The sequence below is a fragment of the Perca flavescens genome, chromosome 4 (genome assembly GCF_004354835.1).
Source record: "Perca flavescens isolate YP-PL-M2 chromosome 4, PFLA_1.0, whole genome shotgun sequence".
Classification (NCBI taxonomy): domain Eukaryota; kingdom Metazoa; phylum Chordata; class Actinopteri; order Perciformes; family Percidae; genus Perca; species Perca flavescens.
Window position 1 is genome coordinate 18,053,888 of NC_041334.1, and position 18,401 is coordinate 18,072,288.

Here is an 18,401-nt window from a genome sequence, read left to right on the forward strand (position 1 = left end):
TCTTTGAATTACAGTATAAATTCATTTGTTCTTTTGCAGCATTGTAGCTAGAAAAATATTTCACCATTAATATTGACTGTGATAACCTTGCTACTTCTACAGTTCTGCTTTGTGGCTATTTCTTTTGTAAATTTGTCTGTATTTAATTTCAACCTCGACAGCAAATTAAGATGGCCAGAAAATGTCACAAAGGACATTATTATTACAGTATGGCACAACGTATTACCTGTTGAACAGGATACACCCACTGTTTTTTGTGTGTGCTGTAGTTGATGTAAAAAGAGCAAAACATTTGTTAAGTTTGTAAAAATGTTAAGAAATTCTCAAAAAATCTGAATCGGGATCCACACCAAAAACTACTCGTTCCTTCGTCTCTGGCTGGACTTTCCACTAAATGTGATTAAAATCTGTTGTTTCGTTTTGGAGATATCTTCCAAACTAACAACAGAGAGATAAACGGAGCTCGTAACCTAACCTCCTTGGCAGAGGTAATGAACAAGATGCTGAATTAAACTGGCAACCACTTTCCACACACTCTGTTCCGTAAATATTTCCTTCATCTCTTTGTATGCGAGGACTACATTTTTCAGAGCCAATTTAGAATCATTCCACCCTTGGTCAGTCTTGATGTAGATGTATTCCCTTGTGCAACATCTGGCGGTCTCTAGGCAGTGTCTGCATTCCTCTATTCACTCCCTGCTCATAAGCTGGTGTAAAATTGCCCCTTTAAATCTTCTCCACCGTTGATTCTTCATTCAGTAAGGCAGCCGTTCCCTGATCGCAGTCAGAATCTTTCCTTATTTTGTGTAATATGCTAAACACAGCCAAATAAGTTCTCTCTGTCTGTTTCTTTTTACTGATGAATGTGGCAGAACGGCTCTGAATTCCCCAGCTCCCAACGCTATAATGTGTGCCAGTCTCCTGGATTATGAGACATATGGAGGACTCTTGTACACACACACAGTTACAGATACAGCATACACAGTGTATAAAAACACTGATGGGAGAAACCAATATAGATGAACACACTCGCACGCAGGCATACTGTTAATATTAACACAGGTTTTTATTAAAGCTTGCAGATTACAAATTTTACTAAACTGTGAGAATTTTAGATTTGGAAAAGCCTCTAAAAACCCTCCAACTCAGACTTAACAGTCATACTTTCATTTGAAGTTAATCCAAATCTTTGCGTGTTAAAGCTCTGAGGCTAGAGCAACATACTTTAAAAAGCATTTCCCATCTCACATCTTTCCACTGCCCCAAAGCAAAACTGTTCCTAAGGGCTAAATTTGAATATGAACATATTGCTTAATTTTAACAGTACGGCCGATTGAAAATAGAAAGGTTGAATGTAAAACAAACAATAATTTTACAGTAGTCCAAGAGCTGAATAATTGTACACAAGAACACTGCACCTACCTGCCTTGTTTGTTAGTGCATCATTGATAATACTGCAGTTGTTACAAAAATAAAAAACTAAGACTGTGTGATAAAAGAGAGGGACTGCAGTACAACATCACCCCCGGCCACATGGTATGATCTACAGCTGACATCTGGCCTGTGAACTGGATCATAAAGGTCACAGTTGTTGGTTAGGGTTATTGTCAAAGAATGTGTGTGTGTGTGTGCGTGCGTGTGTGTGTGTGTGTGTGTGTGTGTGTGTGTGTGTGTGTGTGTGTGTGTGTGTGTGTGTGTGTGTGTGTGTGTGTGTGTGTGTGTGTGTGTGTGTGTGTGTGTGTGTGTGTGTGTGTGTCGGATGTACCAGTTTCTGTGTGTGTGCAGTAAGTCTGGTTTTGATCAGTGCTGAAGGATTTAAAGCTCATAATACTTTATCCTGGCGTGGTACCAGTGACATACTTTTCACTAGTCTACCTCTTTGAACTCCACATTCTCTATGGGGTGGGGAAAAACAACATGTAACATCTTCTCCTTGTATTTTTCTGGATACAGCTTTAAAGTCTGCCTTAGCTGTTGTTTTTATGATGACAAATGCTGTTGCTGAACCATGTATAAACACATGAAATGTACTTTTCTCCTTTAAATTTCACATCACTGATAGGTACTAATTTTAGGTTTCAAAAGTGTTGTTAGCATATGCATGAATAATAGCATGATTAAATGGTACATTTTTGGTGAAATAGTTCAACATTTTGGCAAATATGCTTATTGATACTGCAGGGGGGAGATGCTAGCTTAATTTAGCATAAAGACTGAAAGCAGTGACGAACAAAGAAAAGGAATCTCCCTAAAGCTCACTAATTAAGTCATTGTATCTCATTTGTTTAATCCGTACAGAACCGTACTGTATAAACAACAAGTTGTTGCGCTGGTTGCCTGGCAACCTAACTGTGACAACAAGACTCCAGGAAGATACTGCAACCGGACAAGAAATCCAGCCAATGTTACTCGCTGCAAAACTACAACTTGCAACTTTTACACTTTGGATTTTGTAGCTTTAGAGGTGCTGGTAGGTGGACTTTTTTTTTTACCTTTGGAGAGAGGGAGGCTAGCTGTTTCTCTCTGCTTCCGGTCCTGACGATTAGTCTAGCTAACTATCACCTGGCTATAGCTTCATATTTAACAGACAGATATGCGAGTGATATAGATATCTCACTATGCCTGGGCAAGACAGTGAATAGACATATTTGCCAAAAATGTAGAATTATTACAAGATATACAACACCTTACTTATTTTTTATCATTGTAGAAACTGTTTTTGTAGTTTACATACAGTTTATAAAACAGTTGCTACTTACTTTCTCATTGTATAAAAGACAGTTAAAGACACCTGGATGTAATAGGAGCGATTGAATCACCTCAAGAGGCTGTGTCCCAGCAGCAGCCTTGTGCCCTGTCGAAGTGTCCTTGAGCCTGACACTGAACCCTTACTGCACCTGCTCAGTCATCACTCTGCATGGCAGCATCAGATTAAAATGTTAATGTGTATGTCAAGTGGAAGTATCAAATGCTTCAGGTTGTGGTAAATGAGGACTGTTGTGTTAAATGTTCCCAGCAATAACCTATTGCTACATAAAGAAGCCTGAATCAAACTTAAAACGATCATAACAAACATGAGTAAAGTTAAATAGAATTTGTTTTTCTAAAAGAACAATACCCATTTAGAAGTACGCATAATGAAAAGGTCGGTTTGAAAATCAGGTCTCTGAGAAAACAACAATTTTGTCAATATAGTCACCTATTTACACCAATAAATACAAACAGTTATATTCATTATGATTTGTGGCAACTTTCATCAAATGAAGAAGAAGATATTACCTTTATCAGTTAAGACTTTAGCTTGGAAAGCATGATTCGCTATGAGGCTGGGACTCATTCCTGCAGGACATATACAGGCTATTTTAGATTCCCACAGGGCATCTACAGTATGGGCTATGGAACACTGCACACACACACACACACACACACACACACACACACACACACACACACACACACACACACACACACACACACACACATATATATATACACACACACACACACACACACACACATACACATACACACACACAGAAAGCAAAACACCCACCCCGGATGTATCAGATTATACCATGCAGTACATTCAATTACATCTGGTGGCAGATGGTGTTAACAAAATCAAACACACATAATCTCGAAGATTGGATCCTTCAGTTAGATATTAACCCTGGTATCCAAAGACCTGACACAGGTCTAGACATATTAAGACAAGGAGCGGCCTATGAGGGCTCTAAAATGACTGACTCAGCAGTTTTGGGATTTGGGGGTAATCCAGAGCATTTATAATACATATACTGTAGTGAAACACAAATGAGGACAGAATATTGAGTGAATCACACATGGATTGGAAACAGCATCTCTCTCTCTCTCTCTCTCTCTCTCTCTCTCTCTCTCTCTCTCTCTCTCTCTATCTATCTATCTCCCTCTCTATTTAATCAACTAAGCTTTAACTAACTGATTTATTTTATTATGATAATCATGTGTTGATTTTACCAAATGTGATGCAGCTGTTGTGTTGTACATACGAATAGGTTGTGAATGTAATAGATTGATTAGTAATAATGGATCACATTAATGTATTTATTCAGCAGAGATTTTGTTGTGATCATATGCTACTCAGACTTGCCTAATGCCTAATACTACCTCTTATGTGCTTTACGGGGGAAATTATTTCTTTATTGGGCCTAACTTTCTCAGTTCAGACCTGTGATTTTATGGCATGTCAACCAATTACTAAGTTCTGGCTGTATTAACATTAATCAAACAGCTTGACAAAAAATTATACAGCTTGTAGTTTTCTCTTTTTATACACATGAACAAAGTGTAGGGTTATATTATCTAGGCCAGCACATGCATGAAAGTAGATAATAGCTAGGCAAATTAAAGAATCTGCTGGTCCGTTTACTAATGGTTGTTTTCGCACTTTTTTTAAATGATTAAAGTGGAGAACTTAAACAGACCTATTACCTTGTAGCCCACGGCATATGCAAATAAAAGACTCACCATCCCTTTGCCAGATGACCTTGCTGCCACTCTGTGGGAATGATGGCTCTCAGGTCCTTCAGGTTGTCTTTACTGTGCTATCCAACATTAGTCTCTCTCCAGAAATGTGGCTCCGCTCCGAATTCTGAAAAATAAAACAGACCCTGGAGTGAACTTCATTGTTTTTTCCAGTTTAAATGAATAAATTCCCCAGTTAGATTTCTAATGGGAGGGTTACGGGGGGAGGTGGAAACAAGGACAGAGAGTAAGAGGGGGAGGCAATTTGCTAATGGAACATAGAGAAAAATGGTGTGGACCTATCTCAGTAAAGGATGAAAGAAGAGGCGGAAAAAAAATAACCTTGGTCTGTCTGGAGAGAGCGAGAGTGAGCTATAGGGCACAAGGTAAAGTGGTTTTAAAAAACACCATCATTAACTGTCATCTTCATCTCAGGTGCAAGGCTAGAAATAGGGAGGGAGAAGAAGAGGTACTGTATTTGCCCAGGAGATCATTCAATAGCCTACAATCTTCATTTAATTACCTGCTTTACATCCCCAAACCACCTCCTCCCCAACTACCCTTCTTCTCCCTTACCTCGAGTGTTACATGCAGAAGTCCATGGAGACTGCGGTGCAGCTATTTAACTATGTATAATTAAAGTCTAACTTGAGTGTAATCAGACAAACTTTGCCCTGATGATGGCATTTTCAAAAAAGCTATCTACGGAAACCCATTTGGCCTGTAACTGTGCGTCCAGATTACAAGCCACAGGCTCTGTCAGCAAGATGAAGCTCCAGGATTTAGGCCTTTTAATTCACTGGAACATTATTTACAATCTCTCTCGACTGGCTGCAATGGAGGTCATTTGAACTGGGTAGATGTTTGGCTGACTGAAATACGAACACAAACATCATTTTAAGACCTCAGAACATTCATTCTGTGCAGCCAATGTTGCAAATATAACACACTGCAGTACTGTAACACATACTTGGTAGACTGATATTTTCAGATAATAGTAGTAGTAGTAGGTAGCTCTGTGTATTTTGGCCGTCTCTATATGTTTGCAGCTGCGACCTGGAATGCGACGACATTGAGATAGTGAGTTTTAGTTTGTATGATTGATTATCACGATATATTTATAGTATTAGTGTTACACAGCGTCATCCTTGAATTATGCATTATGCAATAACTTTAATAGTAGTCGCAGCATAAGGTTAATTAATAGTGGTCCTGACCAGTGCTGTAGTCGAGACCACCTAAACCAAGACCAAGTTATCACCAAGACCAGAGTGTACCGAGACCGAGACAAGACCAAGACTTTTTAGGGTTGGAGACCGAGTCAAGACCAAGACCAAGGCAAGGCGAAACCAAGACAAGACCAAGACCAGATTTATGTTAGACAGCCAGAGGTTCTTCTCCTGTCTCCCACATTCACTTTCTTGGGAGTGTGTGTGAAGGGAGCAGGGAGAGGGGGGTTTACGGTAACAAATTTCAAATTAGATATGTGGTTTTGACCGGTCTTGAGATAAAATCCAGAGTCCTCTTTATCTGAGACCGGGACAAAACCGAGTAAAAATGCGGTTGATTCCGAGACAAGACGGAGACCTTCAAAAAATTGTCTTATGATCGGTCTTGAGACTAAGACCGATCTCGACTACTATGACACTGGTCCTGCCTGCTGGTTGTAATAGTTTTGGAAATATATCTAGACATTATATAGCGGTTGCGGTTGCAGATTTTTATATCATAAAAGACTGGACCATTGGCCTTGGAGGAGGTCTGCACTCTCTGAGTGCCTTTCTAGTTCCCAATGTTTGTGTTTCTCCATTAAACGATTATTTAAGTTTAAGAGAGCTGTAAGGTTTCTGTGCAACAGAACCCAAAAGACTCAGAGCATGTACCACAAAGCAGTGACCCAGTAAGACTGCTGTTCACACCATCATTAAAGACTCCAGTACGCAACATAAAACGCCTGGATAACCACGTCTTTCTAATAGCCTGTCATGTTATCTGAGAATACAGGTTATGTTGATCAGGTGGATAAGTGGCCCTGGTCGATGAGAAACAACGTTCAATCTAACAGGCACCAACAGATCACATTAATTAATGTCGTGATCAAGTGAGTATTAGTGGAAATATGTAGTGTGTAGAGTATATGACAAAGGATATTTTTCCTGCTGTAACTGTTTTTTTTCATTTAAGACTAAAAGAGAAGAAAAGAAAAGCAATATTTAAATAAGAGAGGATAACATAGGAATAGGTATCATCTTTTCAAAGTCAATATACAAGTTAAGATAACGTGAACAATCAAAACTAAACTACTTATAAGTTACTTGGATCGCCCAAGAGTATCCTTTTTTCTTTTCTCTTAATGTTCTGGGCTCACATTCATGATAAAAAAAAACTAAAAATAATGCTTGATACACTAAATGTTTAAACTTGTAAGCGGGGCTTGCGTCGGACATGGAGTTTTAACATTCAAGCATGATGAAAAAGCAAACTGTAGTGAAAAACAAAAGGAAGCTTCTGGAGATTATTGCTGGATGGTTGCCGAGAGCCTTGAGGAGGCACTGAAGCTCTGAGTGTATCTTGATCAAACACAAACATAGTGCAGATTTCTCACTGGGCCTGCATGGATTCATTTTTTTTTTTTTTTAATGTTCTTGTACTTCCCCTCAATCTTTTTTTTCTCTCATTGCTTTTGCTGATTGCTATGATGCTGAAGTGCCTTTCATCATCTCAGAGCATTTTAAGGTATCATTTACCTGTCCCCACAGTGGCAATTTGCGATAGTTTTGTCCCCGACTTCAAACAAATGCCAAAGCTGTCACTACGTCAATGTGATATCTTCAAATAGTCTTTTATACTGATGGTGATATTTGTCTTTGATTCACTTGGTTGTCTTGTCATTTTAAAACACTTTACAATTCAGGAAATTACATACATTGAGCATAATTTGATCCTTAACCAAAAGCAATTATCAATATGTATTGATTTACCTTGTAGGGACTAGCTTTTTGTCCCTGATGGGAAGTGACTCCCCCCAATGCGACTGTGTGCAGAGATTTTAGTCCCCACCACGGGAATAATACTAATACACACACATACACACACACACACACATATACACACACACACACACACACACACACACACTAACAGCACATTGGTGTAGTGTCTTTCCCTCCCCACAATACGACTGTGTGCAGAGATTTTAGTCCCCACCACGGGAATAATACAAATACACACATACCACACACACACACACACACACACACACACACACACACACACACACACACACACACACACACACACACACACACACACTGTAACAGCACATTGGTGTAGTGTCTTTCCCTGTCCAGTTGTTTATCATCCACTGCTGAGCAGCCAAAATAAATTACCCGGTTGAATTGTCAAGTAAAAGAACCTCAACTACACTCAGAGCAAACCATTGTTAGCTAGATCCAATGAATAATAACATGTGCTTTGCTAAAAATACATTCACCAAGGAGTTAGAGGGGACAGGAAAAAGTATGTGTCTGTCTAGTCAAAGAAAGAGTTTTATTGCAGTTTTTCCTTAAATACATTTGAAAACAAGAAATTGCTCTATGTTCCACGGCGATATATGCGTATAGTGATTTCACATCCTCCGTAAAACCTTGCTTAAAAAATATGAGGCCCTTAGGTCTTTTGCATTCGTTGAATTAATCATGTAGGTGCCCCCCGAGGGCACGGGACATGGTCCTCTGTGAATCAGCCAATACAAATTCCATGCAGCCTCTCCACCTCCCAGTGTGTACATTCTTTGCTGCATACTGTGGCTCTGAGAGAGTTTTACAACAATTCCCAGGAGGAAGGAGTCTATTTATACAAGATCCAAAAACAGGGTAGTCATAACTCCCCCCCCCACGACAGCAGCTTTAGGTGACAATGCTGACACACCGCCACATGATAGTCCGATCTAATCTTTTAATCGCTTCGGTAACTTCATGTCTCCGGGTGAGTTGGAGCAAGCTAGCGGTGGGGTTGGGATAGTGTCTGCAGAGATATGATATGATCCTTGGACACATAACAAAAATACACACAAACTCACATGCAGACTGATACACACTGTCCCGCTCCACCCCACCCCCAGAGTACTATAGCGAAGCCTCGTGTATCTGTGGGTATTAACAGATCAGCGCAGAGCAGCAGCCACCCTGCTTTAAAGTCTTTTCCTGAGGTAGTGCTTCAGAAGCCTGCTGCAGAGGAGGATAAACGCGTAGCAATCCCTCAGGCCCAGCGCCTCCTCAACTCCACTCAGCTCTCTCTTCACTGCCCCCTCCTTCTCCTCCATTCCTCGCTTATCCCCACTTTCCTTACATCCCTCATTATTCCTATCCCCCTTCATTTCCTCAGCATCTCATGCTTTCTGTCCTACTATCTGTCCCCTACTTCCCTCTGGCCCTTCATATAATTCTCCTTTCTCTGCCTCCTTATCCTCCTCCCCTCCCATTTTGTGTCCATCCCTTTCTCCATCTTTCACCCTCATCTTGCTGTCTTTTTCCAGACTTCAGTTATGAATGAGCCTTGCAACCCATCTTTGCCAGTTAGAGAGTAAAGAACCGATGGTTACGCGTAGAAACCTTTGTTCTATGAACGAAGGCTGAGCTCTGTAATAGGACTCTTAAGCCTTGGCCACTCATCTTATTGTCTTTATGTCCCAAAAGGACATGCTCTCCTGATTCCTTGTCTCCCAAGTCTTAAGTGACTCATTGATCATCAGGGAAACTTGTTCATGGGCAATGTGCTTACAATGCTCACTCTATTACAAACTTAAACCTCATGAACATTTCCTCATTAGTTAAGTGACGCAAGTAGTGGCATTTTAATAATTAATGACAAATTAAGCATCCCTAGAGCTGTTGAACTTAGGTTGAATAACTAGTTCAAAGTTGTCTTTTAAAGATGTAAAACAAATCCAGTTAAGTACCTGGCAAGTGGTTGAATGAACCACCCATCTATCAAACTTTTCCCAAAACGAGTCTGGAGAGGTTCATTTTCATTTCTTTCAATGAAGAAATACTTTCCATTTCTAATATATCTGATGCTATTGCTGCATCAATATGCTAACCTCTTTAGGAGCTGTCATTATTGTTTTTAACAGTTGCCCAGCACACACACTTAAACCATGCCCGTCGCTGCCTGTAGCTCCACACAGGAAACTGATTGGCCGACCGATTCTGTTTCGGACACAAACACATTGCTTGTTAATGAGAAAATATTAAATATTATTTGATTTTACTAAATTCCTGAGGTGACTTTCTGATCGGGCTGTAAAGTTACTTTGAATGGAGCAATTGCTGTACATCAAGGGTTATTGAATTGAATAAAAATAGTAAACTATAAACTATAACAACAATGCTTTTATTATTGGTGTATGCAAATAATACATAAGTACCACCATGTATTGTGAATTGTCAGAAAAGGATGTGACTTGAAAAATGCATCAGATTTTCTCTTTGTAGAAATGTTGACTTTTTGGATTCAGGAAATTGATGGTTTCTACATTCTCATTGTCAGTCCCTGGGGGCATCCTGGAGACACTGAGAGACTACTGCAGTCAATATATCGCAGTGACACCCTGCAGACAGAATGAATTCATTACATATAGTTTAAAGAACTAAAAAAGAAAAGAATAGAATACAAAATAAAGATAAGCTACCTGAAGCAAGTATCCTTTTTTCCAGAATAAAAAAAAACCTATACTATATTCATCTCTTCATTATCAGTGTAAAATATTTGATAAGCTAAAAATGGGTGGGGATGTAACTTGCTAGTGGTAATCCTTGTTAAAGACTAGACAGAGAGAGATTGCTTAAATAAAGTGACACGCAGACATACAAGCAAACATCTTGCCATTCAAGTAGACAGAATGACAGATGAGCACGCAGACAGACTGATAGGTAGACCAGGGAGGGGTAAGTAGGCTGAATTCAAATTAAGCTGATCAGAGCTCACTGTGAGTTAATCTAGTTATGTGGATAAAGGACTTCCCTATGGCAAAAAACACAGCAAGTTATGACTCAATGAGTCAGTGTGTGTGTGTGTTTGTGTGTGTGTGTAAATGTGTCTGTTTCCCAGTTTGCACTATTTGTATGTGTGTATCCATATTTAAATATACACACAGACTCATCACCTCAAAAGCTTTCTTAACAACTAACAGTTGCAACTTTTATTCTATTCAGTTTTTTCCTTATATATGTGTGTGTGTGTGTGTGTGTGTGTGTGTGTGTGTGTGTGTGTGTATGTTTGTTGTATGAAGCTTCTGTTTTATAGTTTACTCATTCACACTTTCAAACAGAAGCCAACTTCAACGAGTTTCTCAAAAGGCCAACGATGTATTGATCTGTTAGGCGAAGCTATGCTAATGACAAACAAGCTGTCAAATCTGACAAGCCTGACAGAGCCTTCACTGAGGTATTTTGTTTCTAGCTTTAAGTCTGAACATTTTATGTGTGTGTGTGTGTGTGTGTGTGTGTGTGTGTGTGTGTGTGTGTGTGTGAGAGCATTACTTGTCTGTGACTTTTTGTGTGTTTATGTGAAAAATGTGAGAGTGACTTTCTGTTAGAAAAACACTACTGTATGTGTCGGAAAAGGGGGGGGTGCAAAAGTGAGTGTGGTTGGGTGAGTGGAATATTTGAAGAGCACATTGCGCTAAATGAATCAACACTGGAAGCTTTAGAGAATCACAAGGGTTCATAAGCACTGTCCTCTCATGTGTATACACCACTTCAAACAGCTGTTAGAAAGCAAAACAAACATCCAAGTCAAACAGCCACCTTTTCTTCATCTCTCGTCCAGCAATCTTTGCCGAAAGACATCGAGGGTAAATTAATGCAGGGATGGCTACCAACCACCAGAAATTCAGTCATACCAATGCATTAGATGGAAGTATGTCTCAAAGAAGAAAAAGACTGAGAAAAACTGAATACAAATTCAATCAGCTCTGTGTACACGGCCTGCATATCAAAGAGAATGAGGAAATGGGAGGGGCTACAGTAGAAGGCCAAGAGATTTAAGTTTGAAATAAGCTTCAACTTCAAACAGCTCCTGATTTTCATAAAATGCTTTCAACACACTGTTTAGCCAAAGTATGTATGCAATGAAAAAGCATTATTTACCACTGAGAAAAGAAATTGGAGACCTCTACAGTGAGTCAAAAAAGACAGAGATACAGAAGGGGCAAATTCACTTGCCTTTCTCGTTTGGCACAAGGCTTTCTTGTGCATAGCAGAGAAATAAAACATGGGCTGAGAAACATGACAGTATTCGGTGAAAGTGAGAGAATATGCCTTTAAGATAACATGATCAAGGGAAGGAAAAGGTTCTCTTAGCTGCTCTGGGTTATTCTTATCTGTGTATGGAGACAGACTGCAGTGAAGCCAGTGAGGCTGATGGGTTGATATTTGGGTCTAACAAAATAGGTAAGGGAGATGCAGCTACATAACAACTACAAAGATACTGTATGCTTGGGGTTTCACAGAATAGACGACTATTCAAATATTCAACATCAAAACTACTACTCGACGCAGCGCATTATGGTCTAACATTCGTTGTTCTGTGTGACTTAAGACGCTGCAGTGCAAAGCGGTAAAGCAGCAGACATTTTCTTGAATGCTAACCAGCAGTGCTAAATGAGGTTCATTAATGAGGACTGTAGTGACAGCGAGTAACCGTCAGATCATCAGGGACACACAGATGTTGGATATTTTCTATTTTTGCACTTTTATTATGACGTTTCATTGTGGTGAGTAGGCTAAGTTTGGGATTTCTGTATGCAGTGTGAAGGGCGTATTTTCTGTTTACACTTGCCATCTGAGGAAAATGTGTTAATAATCTGTGTCCTTCTGCTCATTCCGCTGTTTTTCAGCTATACTAAAGTACACTATTTGTTAATGCCCTGCGGTGTGCTACATTTTCACATATTCCAAGGCCAATGCATTCAGATATAGACAATAACTGGATGTTACAGCTGAGAGTTGAGGGAATGCTACATTGCTGCACTTTGTAAATTTCCCTGCCTCCTTATGCCTGACTTTTGACTTTCAGAGTATCAATGTTTTCCGTACAGAAGCTAAGTTCACCTCCACCAGGCTTAAGTTCACCTCCACCAGGCTTACGTTCACCTCCACCAGGCATCTGCTCCAAAACACCTTTGCATTTATTATTTCTTTTTTAAAGCACAAGTATTACCCTGTTGCTCCCACAGAAGACCTTATTAAGTTTCAGGCTGAAGATGCCTAAGAAAATGGCAGCCAGGATGAGAGAAACAGAAGAATGATAATCCTGTGTCTTCATCTGTAATGGTTATCTTCTTAACAAATGAAAGCTAAAACTTATTAAGAATTGTATTGATGTAGAATGACATATCTGATAGTCTCTCTCTCTCTCTCTCTCTCTCTCTCTCTCTCTCTCTCTCTACAGACTTTTTTTTTCTCTCAGGCTTTCTGCTGGGACAGTTCCCAACAGGCAATTGTCTAGAAAATGTGACTCTCAGCATGAGCACAAACAATCTTAATGTGCCATTGGTTTCCTTGTCTTGCCAGAGTACAGAATAGGTGTTCAAATCAAAAAGGAAAATAAATGAAGATGTATTCAAAATAGAAGCATTCATCCTCTCTGTATATTGAGGTATAACTGTTTGTTTAATAATTGTAGAATCAATAATGTATTTTAAAACCTTTGATGAAAAGTTAAGACAGAATTCCTTTTATGGTAGTTGCACGGATACAATATCATAAAGGTATACAGTCTGAAAGGTATACGATTGCACCTTAGCCCTCATTGGAATGTCACAATGGTTAGCTCCCCCTAATTAAACAATTATAAATCATGGGGAAGCATTTGCTCCACTTGTTCTATCGCTCAGGCGTCTATGACTGTACCTGTGTATCTGCCTGTGAGTAAACCTTTTACATTCTCCACCAACGTAAGATGATAAAAGCACTTCTCCTTTAAACATAATGGAATCTCACATTCAATGAACAACATTATATATGTAGAACAAAAGGAACTGAAATGTTGAGCCATCATTAGGAAGTTGATCTTTAAAAGACATATTGTGCATTCATTAAAAGAAATTATGAGTGACAAAGAACCCATTTTCTCCAGGACAAATAATTAACCACGCTTTTGCCCGTAATAATATTCCACACTTACGTTACGATGGGAAAATAAGATTGCTGAATTAAATTTTTTAAGTTAAACAATTGTGCAAAGCCATACTAAGCACAGCAGCATTTATACAAACCATGAAAATGAGTGATTACATCAAGATTTAAATTAGCAATTACATTAACCTCTCTGTATGAGAAAGATTTGGTCTGAAGAAATGTCACAACAAAACAGGATGATCTGTGTGGTGCATTTAAAGGTCCAGTGTGTGATGTGTTTAGTTGTTCATTATCAAAATCTGTGTTGCCCGTTCACAAACTTGTCCTTTTTCATGAATATTTATTATTTAGCTTCCCGGCCCCGGCAAGTTTGAAGAAGGAAACATGGAGGACCACACATATTCAAAATCCAAATTTCAGGAACAGGATTGTTCTTCTTCGCCCAGAAAAAGGATATTGAAAAGAGCAAGAGACGGGCTTTTTGAAGCGTGAAGGCTACTGTAGCTGTAATACCTACTTTGAACTGCGTGGTGCGAGAGAGTTGATTGCGATATATGATCTCCACGCTAGATGGGAGAAATTCCTACGCACTGGACCTTTAAATATGAGGCTAAATGACAGGAAACCAGAAAGAAGAGCTTTTAGCTCATGCTGAAGATAATGTGGATCCAAATGAAACAAACAAAGAAACAAACACCTCAAAGTGATGCTTTTATGAGAACTGTAGCTTTTTGGGAAATGACAGTCAGTGTAACGGCATAACAGTTCAGTTTGACAGAAGTATGGCTTGTTGATGTCAACAATTTTTTTGCTCTAGAGTTGTGAAATAATTTGACTGCCTGCGAGCATAACATCTCTCTCAACATGGTACAGCACTTTCATTCAACACAACCCATTTCCTTTTACTTTAAAATGTGTTATTTTTACACTTTAGACCTGTGCCTTGTTCTCCTTATGTAGCTAACTGAATTAGCTTGATTTGATTATTAAGAATTTAATAAATAAGAATTTTGTATTTTTCAATTCTTCAAAACTGGATTAAAATGTATCTGAAGCTGTTGTCAGAGCAACAAATTCAGATTTATTAATAATTGACTAAGATGTTTTAGGGTGAACCCCAAACGTCAAGTCATTTCTTAGAGGGATGGAAATATGCAGAGGGAAATAGGCAACAAAGAAAAGAAACAAAACAATCCTTTAAGAAAGAAAGAAATGAACTCAGTTCAAACTTTTGGTAACACTTTACTTGAAGGTATCTACATAAGAGTGACATGACACTGTCATGAACACATGACACAGTCATGACACATGAACCCTAACCCTAACTTGTCATGACAAAAACCAAATGACACTTACTAAAAGAAGCGTTATGTCATAAACGTTTATGACTTGTTAATAATGTTTATGACACGTTCATGACAGTGTCATGTCACTCTTATGTACATACCTTCAAGTAAAGTGTAACCAAACTCTCTGACTGTCAAAAGACTATTCTAATTTTATTTACTTATTTATCTATGATGATAGGGTTTTGTTATTTTAACTGTAAAAGATGATTTGTACCTCCATCTTCAGTACATGAGTAAATTTAAACAAGTTTATTAATTATAGGTAAATTAGGTAGTGTGCCAACCAATATTTGCAGATTATTAGAATTAAATCTGCTTCATCTTAACATAACTCACGGTCTAACTGCATTCACTCATAACAACTTATTATAAAACATCTATTGAAGTGTGGAAACAGTGGATGTAAAATGAGACTTGTGTCCATGAATCTAATGTCCCAGTGCATGCTGGGAGTTCTCCAAACACACACACCTCATGTAACTGCAATCACATGATCAGCCAGTCATACAGTATGAATGCTGTTCATGCTTTCAAAACAAAAAGATAGTCAGGATCAGCAAATGAATAACTGCTTTTAAAGGAACACGCCGACTTATTGGGACTTTATCTTATTCACAGTAACCCACAGAGTAAGACAAGTCGATACATACCCTTCTCATCTCAGTGCGTGCTGTAATGCTGTCTGACGGCTCCAGCGGCATCAGGCCAGCACAGAACCTGCAGGTGAATGGTTCCAGCAATCCTACTGCTCCGAATAAGTGACAAAATAACGCCAACATGTTCCTATTTCCATGTTGTGATTTATAGAGTCACAGTGTGTACAAAAAACAACGTAACATGAGACACAGCCGTCTTCTAACTGTAAACAAACCGGGAACTATATTCTCAGGCGGAAGAATATAGTACTATATAGGGCAGAGTGATATGCTCGCAGCAAGCCTGTCTTAGAATATAGTTCCTGGCTTGTTTACGGTTAGAAGATGGCTGTGTCTCATGTTACGTTGTTTTTTGTACACGCTGTGACTCTACAAATCACAACATGGAAATAGGAACATGTTGGCGTTATTTTGTCACTTTTGTCATAATTCGGAGCAGTAGGCTAGTTGGAACCAGTTTCCTGCAGTATCTGTGCTAGGCTAAGCTAATGCTGGAACCGTCAGACAGCGTTACAGCACGCATGGAGATGAGACGGGTATGTATCGACTTGTCTTGCTCTGGGGGATACGGTGAATAAGATAAATTCCCAATAAGTCGTTGGTTCCTTTAAAGAACCAAATGACTTGGATGAGAATAAACAGGATTATTTTAGCCTAATAACAGCATGTTAACTTGAATTATTTAAGCAACAGAAAGAAAGATGGTCTTGCCTGGTCTGTATTATTAGCTTTTATTACTGCCTCCCACATTCAGAGACAGGATGATTTTTTAGATAGTTAGGCACAATTTCTTGTCTGAAACTGAAAGTACTCTAGCACAAAACACACACAACCATTCAGTTATTTTTTTTTGCAACTGGTGCAGATTATTCACAACAATATACAGCATAGCAGCCATCATAGAAGGACATGTGTAAGGATTCATACACTGAATGAGTTTTTAAATAAGGTTAAAACATTACAGAAAAATGATGATATTCCTTTTCTTTACTTTTTAACCAATTTTGCACAGGACGAGTTTTTCTCATGTGACATTTGACTGAAAAGGGCATACCGGACAAGCCGTTTGATATAAGAAAAAAACTGTTGACATTTTGTACAACGTACTATTAGCATTACCTGCTTATAAAGCACAGCCTCCTTGGTGAAGGGCAAGTTGTGCGCACTGTTCAGTGTTGATGAGAAAACAACTATGGTTCAATTCAGGGGCTGATGGTCTGGAAAAAACTCACATCTTGAAAGCTTCTGTGAATGGCTGTCGAACAGAAGACGTGTGTCAGAAATGTGCTTCCAGTGATTGTCTGAGGACTTCCTCTTTATGCCTGTCTCCTTTTGTATTTGTCTCTCTGCCTCTGTATCTGTCTGTCTTCCTCAGCCTTCTGAAAATTGAAGTGTAGAAAGAATGGTCCACAAACTGCTTTACAAAAATGCTGGAATGACAATGGGGCTGTTAAAACAACTTGGCCATCCTAATGCTCATCCTATCGACGTTATTGATTTCCCATTCTGCTAGCAAACCTCATAGCCCTGTGGAGGGAAGAGGAATCTGCCCCTCCCCACGGTGATGGTCAGCAAAGTCAGTTTAAATAGATACATGGAGCAGCACTAACCCTGCCGCATACAGACACACACACACACACGCCCCATCCAGGACTGAAACAGCTCCATGTTGAAAAGCAGCAGTGACCAAAGTCTTCAAACTTCAAACTCCTCTCACATCAAACCCTGCCAGTCAGAGAGGAGAGAAGCTTTCAGACAGCACAGCAAGTATTGGCCTGTCTGCTCGGCCTCTTTTTTTACTTCACTTATTCTCCCATGGTAGCCATAGGCTCTGACCTTGTGTAATGCCCTCCAACTAACTGGCCTTTCAGACAAATCTTCCCACTGAATGAAAGAATGTCACTTGTTAGCGAGTACCATTAGCTCCAGCCCGCTTCTAAAGCTACCTGAGAGAGCATGTTGCCCCCTAATGCATACAGCGTTACACTGACAACTAAGAAAAAGAGAAAAATCACAATCAGTAGTCAGGTTTCCATCCAAATGTAACGCAAAGTTTAACGAAATTTTCAGAAAATCAGCAATAGAAAATGCAAAAAATGTATGCGTTTTTCCATCCACTTCTGTTAAGCAAATATTGGATTTTGGTTCATCAATATAAGCAATAGGTGGCGCTAATTCTCCAGTCAGGTGCCACAGCAGAGGAAGAGGGCGCAATGAGATGACGTAATTAACCAGTCAAACCTTAAACAAAGGAAAACATTGGATGCATATTAATGGAGAGCACACTGGACAATGGATATAGAGACTTTTGAACAACTAATATTACAGCTATGTGCTCTCGGAAGAGTTCCAGTAACAGCCCTGTGTTCTTCCATCCAGAGATGAGGAAGAGAGCTTGCAGTGGCCAGTGGCCTATGCTATGACGGTACGTCATCATTTATTCACTGAATCTGTTTCCATTGCACAGATTTACCTTTAATGGTTACACCAACTTTTCCACCTCCCCCAAATATAAAAACCTGTTTCTTTTTTTATTTGTGGCTTTTCCACAATTTCCAATCAAATTGATAATGTGCATAAAAACAGGTGGATTGAAACACACCTAGACACACAAAAATATTATTTACAGTACATGTAGTATTTTTTTATATTTATATAAACTATACATATTATTTATATATATTCTATATACAGTCTTAACTGTAAAACCTAGAAAAGGGGATGATTGGGAGGAAAATAAATGGGCTTGA

General features: G+C 39.1%; 1 long non-coding RNA gene across 1 annotated transcript in view; it reads right to left on the minus strand.

Annotated features, from left to right (window-relative positions):
• Window positions 1-1,112: 1,112 nt before the first annotated feature.
• The window catches only part of LOC114554456 (uncharacterized), a 37,844-nt gene continuing 20,555 nt past the window's right edge, over window positions 1,113-18,401 (minus strand). Inside the window, exons 3-6 of the long non-coding RNA XR_003692419.1 lie at window positions 4,507-4,630; window positions 3,280-3,339; window positions 2,820-2,913; window positions 1,113-1,568 (exon numbers count right to left, since the gene is read on the minus strand). This is a non-coding gene — a long non-coding RNA (uncharacterized LOC114554456). The remainder of the gene's footprint in view (window positions 1,569-2,819; window positions 2,914-3,279; window positions 3,340-4,506; window positions 4,631-18,401) is intronic.